This window comes from Triticum urartu, chromosome 2A (assembly GCF_056163025.1).
Source record: "Triticum urartu cultivar PI428250 chromosome 2A, HENAU_Tu73, whole genome shotgun sequence".
NCBI lineage: Eukaryota > Viridiplantae > Streptophyta > Magnoliopsida > Poales > Poaceae > Triticum > Triticum urartu.
The window spans coordinates 731,425,586-731,436,667 of record NC_141874.1 but is presented as its reverse complement, the minus strand read 5'-3'; the positions used below and the strand labels follow the sequence as shown (position 1 = coordinate 731,436,667).

General features: G+C 53.9%; 1 pseudogene; it reads right to left on the bottom strand.

Annotated features, from left to right (window-relative positions):
* Positions 1-630: 630 nt before the first annotated feature.
* Positions 631-1,527, bottom strand: LOC147987314 (uncharacterized; annotated as a pseudogene).
* Between the last annotated feature and the right edge of the window lie 9,555 nt (positions 1,528-11,082).

Below are 11,082 nucleotides of genomic sequence, written 5' to 3'. Positions count from 1 at the left end.
CTGGGAGTAGCAAAAAAACATGCTTAATAGCCCTGAAGTAACATCAAATTACTAACTAAAGTGCACTACCGCTGGCAACTAGGAGTAGATTTTAGATGACTAACACAGTTCAATTCTGTTTACCAGTCTGCACCTCATGAATACAACGCAATTAACACTTTCCCCCCAAGAAATAGCACTACTGTTGAGAGAGGCATTACTGAAAAATATCACAGTTGTTAAACAAACTATTTTATATCATGTTTGTGTTGCACTCCTTGGTCAAGCCATCATACTGCATAAATGCGTGTAAAGACCAAGATTGGGTATTCCCAGAGGCAGGCAGCCAAGTACTTTGCCACAAATTTGGATACTCTGAAATCTGAATAGGCCTAAATGTGTGACATATTCAAACTTTCCAGTTAAGACTTGCGCCTTCTTAATCACAAAAAGGGGGACACTCATATGACCCTCAGAACTCAGGCTTGTTATTTTAATTTAGAACGTGACATCAAACATCAGGCAACAACAGAATGGATGAATTATCTGCATTTCCCAAAAGGGCAGGTGGGGGGCTATGCCATTGTGTCAGCTATAAGTGAATACCACCTTGTTTTTCAGTAGGTAGTTTCAAGTGTACTGTATCAATCCTCAGCCTAACATCTCAGGAGGCTGGTACTTTACCGGAAGCAATTTTACGTGCTCCCTTAATTTCCCTTTCCTTGAGAAGAGAGATAGTATTAAGGAAATCGTTGAAGCTTCAAGTGACAGCTGTTTAGCATCAAGTTTAGCGAGATAAGTCACAACCTTTACAACTTCACCATTCTTCAGAAATACCCTGACCACTTGATTTAGCAGCCTGGAGTCGGGAGCACAGCCAGCCTTCTCCATTGCTAAAAACATATCATCAGCATCTGCCAGCAACCCTTCTTTTATGAAATTCGTCATCATTAAACTGTAAGTCACAACAGAAGGCACCAATCCGATGGCTGATATAGTAGCAAACAAATCCTTGGCTTATTCAATTCTCCTAGTTTTAAACATTAAAGAAATCATGGTATTGAGTATTATGACATCAATCTTCATGTTCATAGCACGTAGTTTCTTGAACAACTCTATTGCTTCACCAGTGCAATTGTTTTTATAAAGTCCACAGAGAACTATGTTGTATGTGCGAACGTCCACTGGTAAGCCACTTTCAATCATCGTATTGAATTTTTCCTTTGCAGAAACTGTTCTCCCGGAGCAAAACAGCCCGTCAAGTATAATGTTGTACATAATAGTTGTGGGCTTAACCCCGCTGAGTGACATTTCCCTGAAAAGACTCAATCCATCGGTGATCTTGCCAATTTTACAGTAGCCATTAAGAAGTATAGCATACCTAATAGCATCAGGTTGGAGGCCAGCAGACTTCATAGCATCAAGTACTCTCAGTGCTTCCTCCACCTTGCCAACAAGGCAATATCCATCCATCAGTGAATTGTACATAGTCACATCAGGCCGCTGACCAATACCTAAAATGAAGTCAAAAATATCATGTGCCTCCTCTACCTTTCCTTTGCACAGGTCGTTTATTACAGGATAGAAGAACATGCTGTTAGAACACATACCTCTATTAACTGCTTCAGAAATCAATTCCTTGGCTTTCAGAAAATGACCAAGAAAACAAGAACCCAGAACCAGGCATGGGTAAACAGCTTTGTTAGGTGAAACTCCTTGATTGACCATCTGATTAAATTTGTCCAGAGTAGCATCCATCCTACCCATTTTACAAAGTGAATCCATTATGATTTGATAGTCAAATACATCCGGGTTTACTCCTTGTTGCCTCATTACTTCAAACATGTGCATAGCTGTCGGGGGACTAATCCACGAACACCTATGGGACCGGCGGACCGAGTCCCTTTTGGTTCGGCGGGGGCGAGGGTCGCACGAAGAGCGGATCGAGGCGAAGCACACGAGCAGTTTACCCAGGTTCAGGCCGCACGGATGCGTAAAACCCTACTCCTGCTCTGTGGTTTGTATTGAGTTCTTGCTCGGGAGCGCGGAGTGCTACAGTACACACCAGCAGCTAACGAGACCAAGCCTGAGTGTTCTCTCCTCTTTCTACGTTGCGCACGGGCCTCCTTTTATATGCTCAAGGGGTCACCAACAGGTGGCAACGTAGACAAGGGTAAAAATGAAAAGGTGTTGCGGTTGGTACAACTACCTGCTACAGTGTATCATACCTAACCCTGACGGCAGGGGACAAGGGCATTAAATGCCCGTCTACGTCGCCTAAATAGTGCAAAAGGGACCGTCAGGGACGCCACTGCTCTCCACGATGGCAATCTTGTCAGCGCCGCTTGCCACCGCGCGCCGCTGGCTGCACAGCCTCCCGCCACGTACGCCTGGAAGGGTCCCAGGACGACACGTTGGTGGATGTGCTGGAGCGCGTGCACGGAGTGGTGGCTTGCCGCGGCAAGCGCCTTGTCGCGGTCGTTGTCTTGTCGCGTCCGGGAGCTTGTCGCTCACCGGGCCTTGCCGGGACGCGTGGCGCGTCGCGGCAAGTTCCTTGAGATGCCTTGTTAGACCTTCCCGGCAAGCTCCTCTTGCCGGGGTCTTGTCTCCTTAAGTGCCTTGCCTTGGTTGGCCTTCCCGGCAAGCTCCTCTTGCCGGGGTCTTGTCTCTTTGGCTTGGATACTTTGTTCTTGAATGGCTCCAAAGGAACCACGGAGGGCCTTGGCGGTCACCCGGCAAGCCTTGCCGCGGGATGCTGCGACTGCCCGTGCACAAGTTCGGGATACTAGGGTACCCCTACTCTAGTACACCGACAGGAGCCCCCGGGCCTGGGCCATACACGGTGCCGAGCGCTGTTGGGCCAGGCCCAAAACAGGGCACGGGCACGCGCGGCTTGGGTTACGGCGTATCTCTCCCCGTATCCACCGCGCCCTCCCTGAACGGCACGCGTTGAATGCGGCGTCGTGGGAGAGATTGTGGGTGGTTTCTTTATTCGGAAATGCGGAACGTCCGCCCCTCCCTCTTTATAAGTAGGGGAAACAGGGGTAGTTCGTCCATTCGCCGGTTGCTACTCCAATCTCAGAAATCTCCGCCGCTCCCTCGTCTTCCCAAAGCTGAAAGAGAGCAGCGCCCTGCCCCCCATCGCCACCAGCACCACCAACGCCGTCGACCTCCTCCACCACTTCCGCCATGGCTCTGAAAGCCGACAAGGGGAAGGTTGTGAAGTCGACCGAGGCGCAGCGGCTTGCGGCGCTGCGAAAGGAGCGGGCAATCTTCCCCCCAAGCTCGCCGCGAGGGAGCTGAGGGAGAATTACTACCTCTTCTGGTCGACGGAGACGCGAGCGCATCCGCGCACGAAGGTACTTCCAGCCGCCACTTGGAAAACGGCTCCAAACGGATATCCTTTCTTCGCCTTGTTCTTCTACTGCGGGCTCTGCCCGCCTTTCTCTGAGTTCTTCTGCGATATTATGAACACCTACGGGTTCCACCTCCTTGACTTCACCCCCAATGCCGTTCTGACCATGGCAGTTTTCGCACATCTCTGCGAAAACTTTGTCGGAGTCCATCCCAATGTAGCCCTTTTTCGCCACTTCTTTATGCCCCGAGTAGAGAGAGGAGAGCCTTTATCCGGCGGAATCGCCTGGATCTCGAGGGCCGGCAAGAAGGACACTTATCTGGAGGGAGAGTTCCGCGGCAAGTGGGAGGAATGGAGAGCAGACTGGTGCTGGATTGTCGAGGAGAACCCGCAGCCGTTTACCGCCCGGCGCCAAGCCCCAGTAGCACGCGGCAGCGATTGGAGTGACGTGGCCCCGGAAGATGATAGGCTGAAGATTGCCGTCACCCGGATCCTACGCCTCAGGCTTGCCGGGCTTACTGTAGGCGCTGTTGGCGCAGATTTTCTTCGCCGCCGCATCGCCCCCCTGCAGGAACGGGGGAGACCCGCCTGGGAATTCAAGAATGCGGCGGATATCATGAGGCTGCGTCCGGGCCTCAACTTCAATTTCACTGTTCTGGAGCTTAACGCGATGCTACAGGAGCTGTTCAAGTATGACCCCCAACATCCCGAAGTGTTCAGGTTGCCGGGGGGCGTCGTTCCGCTGTGCAAAAACTCCTCGCTCGACCGCATCTGTGCAATGATGCCGCTGTGCAATTCGCATGGAATTGTCCCAACTTGGCAAGAGCCTGCAGACGACGTCGTGCAGGAGTTCTTTGACGGCTTGGTAGAAGTGGCGGTCCGCTCCGATGAAAAGGATAGCCTCACCCGCGACACCACCGATGCGGAGATGACACGCATCGCCACTAGGCTGGAAGAGGCGGCGGCAGCCGCAGCCGCGGGCGAATTTGGATTCACTGTGGAGGAGGGAGATGCAGCAGAGGCGGCAAGCCGTGCGGGGCGGGAGGAGCGCGTCGGCGAGAAAGAGCTTGCCGGGCATGACGTCGGGTCGAGTGAGCCCGCCGAGGATGCGAGCGGCTCGCTGGAGATCAACTCCTCTTCCTCCTCATCTTCAGGCAGCTCGCCGCAAGCAGAGCCTCCATCTCCACCAAAAAGGCGTCTCCGCAAGGCCGGGGACGTAGCGGGGCGGCAGGCGAGTCAACAGCTGCCGTGCCGCGCGACACGCTCCACCGCGGCAAGCACTGTTGCCGCGGGAGCACCTCACGCTGGTGCGGCAACTGGAGCGGGGTCCAGCCGGACCACCGCTTCTGCTCCTGCCGCTTCTCACGCCGCGGCGGCAGCTGGAGCGGGATCGTCTCAGACCACCGCCACTGTTCCCGCCAAACGGCCAAGGGAAACTACTCCTCCACCTTCCTGCGCCGGGCATGAGCCGGACTTCGACTTCTCCGCGTTCAGCTCCGACGAGGAAGAAGAAGAGTAAGATTCTCTTGTTGTACTTGTAGTTCTTCAATTCTTGCTGTTTTGTCTTGTATCTCATTTACTTTACCCTGAACTTGTTCCTTTTTAGGACTCTGGCCCAGAGAGCAACGAAGAGAGCCAAGGTTCCGGTGATTATCATCGAGGACGAACCCACTACGACAGCAGGAGGTGCGTCCGAGACAACCTTGCCGGACCCGGCAACTTTTCTCCAGAGCAGCCCCCAGCGTAAGTATATGGTTCGCTTTCTGCTGTGAGGCGCGCATGGATACTCTGTATTTGCTGATATCTGACTGTTGGTTTGTGTAGGAGCAGAGCAGCCCCACCAGGAGCGCCCGGAGGCCGCCCCCGAAATGCCAAGGAAGAGTCCTCCGGCAAGGGAGAGTTCTCCGGCAAGGGAGAAGTCTCCGGCAAGGGAGAGCTCTCCGGCAAGGGACAACACCAGCGGCCCTCCGGCGGCGGGGACCACAACTGCAGAACCCGGTACAGGTAATCCTCTTGCTTCAAAACTTCCCTTGGGTTCTTCTTCTTTTGATCTTCTTTTTTGGATATTGGCTTGACTCTTCTCCCTTTTCCGGCCGTCAGACCTATCTGCTGTTGACGATCCCGCCGGCGCAGAGGCCGCCAAAGCTGCCGCCGCAGAAGCAGGCGGGGGGTCTGGCGATCGCACTGACGGCCCTGAGGCCGCAGGAGCGCCAGGCGCTACGTCGACCGCCGACCCGTCCGCCGCTGCCGCAGCGCCGGGCTCCGAAGAGCCCCAGCCAGGCGTCTACTTGAAGGCCGGCAATGGCGTCTTCATCAACCTCCCCTGGGCGTCAAGCTCCAGGGCGCCGGTCGAGGGAGAGAGCTTCGACGGAGAGGTGCTCGCCTCCGCTGGGCTGACGCTGGTTGATGCGCCGAGCAGCAGCAACGGCGAACCTGAGGAGGAGCGGTTGCTGCGGAAGCTATTGTCGCTCTACCGCGCGCGGCAAGCCAAGCTGGAATCCCGCGAGGCGCTTGTCGCGAAGGCGGGAGCGGACATCGAGAAGCGCGCGGAGGAGCTTCGGGGTCTCCACCAGGAAGCTCTCCGGTCCCTGGCAGAGGAGCGAGAGCAACTCGCCGAAGAGGAGAAGGCCTTCTTCCTCGAGAAGGCCGATGTTGAAGAGCAACAGCGGCTTGCCGCTGAGAAGCTGTCTGCGCAGGAGGGCGAGCTGGCGCAGCGGAAAGTTAACCTCGACAGCCACGAGGAGGAGCTTGCCGCGCGTGATCAGAAATTCGGCGGAGCCCTTAAGCAAGCAGAGGATGCTGCCGCAGCCGCCGAGGCCGCCAAGAAGGAGCTGGAGACCAAGGTGGCACAGCTGGAGGCCGATCTCAAGGCGAGTGGCGAAGAGCTTAGCGCCGCCAAGGACTCCAACGCAGATCTTGAGTTGAAGCTGACCACTTTGACCAAGACGCTGGACGGCGCCAAGGAGCAGGAGGTGGCCTTGAAGGAGGAGATCAAGGCCGACAAGGCGCTGCTGGAGAATGCTGCCGCCGCCCAGAATGCTTTTAGGGAGAATGTGGAGCACTGGACGGAGGGTCTTGTGAATGTTGCCGCAGACATTGACAGGGAGCTGGCGCAGCTGGGGATGGAGGATCTCGGGTATCCCTCCGACGAGAACCTCCAACCCAGCGCCAAGCTCATCTTGTTCTTCAAAGGCGTGGCGACGGCCCTCCAGCGACTCCGGGAGAGGATCCCAAAGCAGCTGGCCGACGAGTCGCGCAAGATCTGCGCGGGAGCTCTTCAAAAGGTGTTGGTGAAGGTGGCCTTCCGCAACCCGGGCCTCAACCTCGCCAACGTCCTCAAGACCCTGCCGCCGGATGCTGATCTGGAGGCGCTCAAGACCCTTGTCGCACCCATTGTGGACAAGGTGAGCGGGATCAAGAGGATTGAGGGCGATCGCGTAGACTAGGCCGCCCTTTTTTTCTTTTCTTGTCGCTGCTGGTCATGTTATGAGAACAATCTGTTAGAGCCGCGACAAGCGACCTTGTAATATAACTCTATTCTGGGTAATGATTGCAATGTTATTCCCTTTACTTGATTCCTCCCTTTGTATGTTTTTGCCCTACGCTTTTAGGGAACTTGCCGGTGCAGGCACCTTAGCCGCGAGCGCTGAGTGCGGAACGTCAGCAGCCTGCTGGCGGTGCCGCTACCGACAAGAAACCTTGTCGCAACTAGTCGCAGCTCACTTAAGTTGTTGAGCGGACTCGAAACAAAGTAAGGGCGCAACTAGCTACGAGTTGGTTCCTCCGCGCACAGGTTTTCCATACAAAGTGTGGTCGTTCAAGGGAGATAACTTAGAAATTTAAAAAATCTGATTGCTCAAACTTTGGCAACTTAGCTTTTCTGTTGTTTGCTTCCCGGTAAGGCGAAACTTTCTTGAACGACGCCTGGTCCATACTATTATCTTCTCCTTTCCCCCCCGGGAAACTTGTGGGCGAGGGAACCTTCCTTTCCTTGAGAAAAAAGAAAGAAGAGAAAATAAAGATATGCAGCCTTACGGCTCGTTATTGCTTACCGGGGAGTAGGTGCTGGACAAAGTGTCAGATCACATATGCAAAAAATAGAAAGCATGAAATTGACAAGATGTGCGGAGCACATGAGCTTTACTTATGCACGGGGTCTGCGCCCGGCTTTGTACAAAGGATTACATGCAACAGCGGCAAGACTTGTACAAAAGGTGGTTGCCGGAACAGGTTCCGGCAACCGCGCCTTACGGGTAAAACTTACGAAGATGCTCAATGTTCCAGGAATTGCTCACCGGAATGCTATCTTCGGTCTCAAGGCGGACATCGCCAGGCCTAGTGACTCGTTTCACCCGGTAAGGGCCTTCCCACTTCGGCGTCAACTTGTTGGAATTCTTGGCGGACTGAACACGCCAAAGAACAAGGTCGCCTTCCTCGATACTTCTGGCGTTAACTTTGCGGCTATGGTAGCGGCGCAAAGCTTGCTGGTAGCGAGCAGCTCGTACAGCAGCCTGAAGACGGTCTTCCTCGAGGAGCAGCGCGTCATCTTGTCGCAGCTGCTCTTGCTCAAGCTCATCATAAGCGAGCACTCGAGGTGACCCGTATACGAGTTCCGTGGGGAGAACTGCCTCTGCTCCATAGACTAGAGCGAAAGGTGTCTGGCCAGTGGCTCGATTTGGCGTCGTCCTGATCGACCAAAGAACCACCGGCAGCTCCTCGATCCAGTTTCTTCCGCACTTGTGCAGCCTGTCGAAAGTCCTGGTCTTGAGCCCACGCAACACTTCAGCATTTGCCCTCTCCGCTTGACCGTTGCTTCTCGGGTGAGCAACAGAAGCGAAGCAGACCTTGGCACCAAGATCTTGGACGTACTGCATGAAGGTGCGGCTCGTGAATTGCGTACCGTTGTCGGTGATTATCCTGTTAGGGATCCCGAAGCGGCAAACAATCGACCTGAAGAACTTGACTGCTGACTGTGCTGTCACCTTCCTCACTGGTTCCACTTCCGGCCACTTTGTGAACTTGTCGATTGCAACGTACAAGTACTCAAAGCCCCCGACTGCTCGGGGAAAGGGGCCGAGGATGTCGAGCCCCTAGACCGAAAATGGCCAGGATAAAGGGATCGTCTCGAGAGCTTGAGCTGGTTGGTGTATCTGCTTGGAATGGAACTGGCACGCTTCACACTTGGTTACTTGTGCAGTTGCATCCTGGAGGGCTGTCGGCCAAAAGAAACCTTGCCGGAATGCTTTGCCAGCAAGTGCTCTTGTGCCAATGTGGTGACCACATATGCCTCCATGTATCTCTGCCAACAGCTTCTGTCCGTCTTCCCGGTGAATACACTTCAATTTCACACCGTTGAGTCTTCTTCTGTACAGTGTCTTGTCGACAAACTGGTACATACTTGAATGCCGGGCTACTCTTTCCGCTTCTTCTTGCTCTTCGGGAAGTTCTCCTGTCTGAAGGAAACGGACAATCCGCTGTGCCCATGCTGGAGCTTGTGGCTCGACAACAAGGACTAAAGGCAAATCTGCTGCTGCGGGAACATCCGCTTCTATGGCGAGAATCTGCGGCTCTGCCGGAGCTTGACATTCCCCGGCAAGCTTGCCGGAGCAAAACTTGTCGGGAGCTTCTGCTTCAACAGAACAAACCCTAGGGCTTGCCGGAGCAGACTGCTCCTCAGCGCTCTTGGCGTTGATCTTGGGGACCTTCTTGGCGGCGGCTTCGGGAAGCTCTACCGGTAAATAGTCACCAGAAATCAACTTCCTCTTCTTGCTCTGTCCAGTTGATGGCGTTACAGATGGTTGGGTCAGCTTGAGCACAAAGATCCCTGGTTCCACAGGTAACTTAAGTGCGGCGCACTTTGATAGGCCATCGGCAATGGCGTTCTGAGCTCTCGGAACATGCTCCATCTGTAGGCCGTCAAAGTGCTCTTCTAGATTTCTCACTTCGTCGACGTAGGCTTCCATCAACGAACTCTGATAGCTCTTGTTCACTTGGCGGACGACAAGCTGCGAGTCACCCCTGACAATGAGCTTCTTGATCCCAAGGTCTGCCGCGATCCTGAGACCGGCAAGCAAGCCTTCATACTCTGCAGTATTGTTTGTTGCTTGCTCCTTGGGAAAGTGCATCTAGACTACGTACTTGAGGTGCTCTCCGGTGGGTGCGACAAGCAGCACGCCAGCGCCGGCGCCTTGCAGCGAAAAGGCACCATCAAAGTACATCAGCCACTCTTTGCTTGCTTCTTTGACGGGGATGCTCATTTCAGGAATTTCTTCATCTGGTGTTGGCGTCCATTCTGCTATGAATTCTGCCAATGCTCTGCTTTGGATAGTTGAAGTACTCTCAAACTTGAGGCCAAAGCTTGACAGTTCCAGTGCCCACTCAACAATCCTGCCTGTCGCTTCTGGATTCTGTAGTATCCTCTTCAGCGGAAAGCGAGTGACAACTGTGATCTCATGTGCTTGGAAGTAATGGCGCAGCTTTCTCGAGGCCATGAGAAGGCCGAAAAGCAATTTCTGCACGCCAGAGTACCTTGACCTAGCCCCCTGCAGAAGGGAACTGACAAAGTAAACTGGGCGCTGTACCATTCTCTTCTGTATCTCCTCGCTCGTCTGCGCAGATTCATCCTTGTCGGGACCATAGCTTGTCGGGGAAGCCCCCTGCTTGTCGCTGGATGCGCCTGCCGTGGTTGCCGGCTCGTCATCTGCCTCCCTCTCTGCCACTAACGCAGCACTAACCACTTGATTGGTTGCCGCTATATACAGCAGCAACTTCTCTTGTGGCTTAGGTGCGACAAGTGTTGGAGCGGAGGACAGGTATCTCTTCAAGTCTTGCAGCGCAGCCTCCGCTTCCGGAGTCCATTTCATTGGACCTGCCTTTTTCAATATTTTGAAAAATGGCAGGGCGCGCTCAGCAGACCTAGAGATAAACCTGCTGAGAGCAGCCACGCAACCGGCAAGTCTTTGTACATCCTTGACTCGCTTTGGTGCTTCAATCTGCTCAATGGCCTTGATCTTGTCGGGATTGGCTTCGATTCCCCGCTGAGACACGAAGAACCCGAGAAGCTTGCCGGAGGGGACTCCAAACACACACTTCTCGGGGTTGAGCTTGAGGCTGATCTTGCGCAGATTTGCAAAGGTCTCGTCTAAATCTTGAATCAGAGTTGCCTTGTCCTTGCTCTTGACCACTATGTCATCCATGTAGGCTTCCACATTTCTGTGTATTTGTGGCTCAAGAGCGACATGGACCACCCTTGCAAATGTTGAACTAGCATTTTTTAAACCGAAAGGCATTCGTATGAAACAGTACGTGCCACATGGAGTGATGAATGCGGTCTTCTCCTCATCCTCTTCTGCCATGAAGATCTGATGGTATCCTGAGTATGCGTCTAGAAATGAAAGCAAGTCACATCCGGCCGTGGAGTCAACAATCTGGTCAATGCGCGGCAAAGGAAATGGGTCTTTGGGACAAGCTTTGTTAACATCGGTAAAGTCGATACAAAGTCTCCATTTCCCGTTCGCCTTGCGCACGACTACAGGGTTGGCCAACCACGTAGGATGGAGCACTCCTCTGACAAGGCCCGCTGCTTCCAACTTCTTGATCTCTTCTGCGATGAATTCTTGGCGCTCCACTGCTTGCTTCCTGACCTTCTGCTTGACGGGCCGCGCATGAGGACAAACGGCAAGATGGTGCTCAATTACTTTCCTAGGAACACCGGGAATGTCAGATGGTTGCCACGCAAACACGTCGAC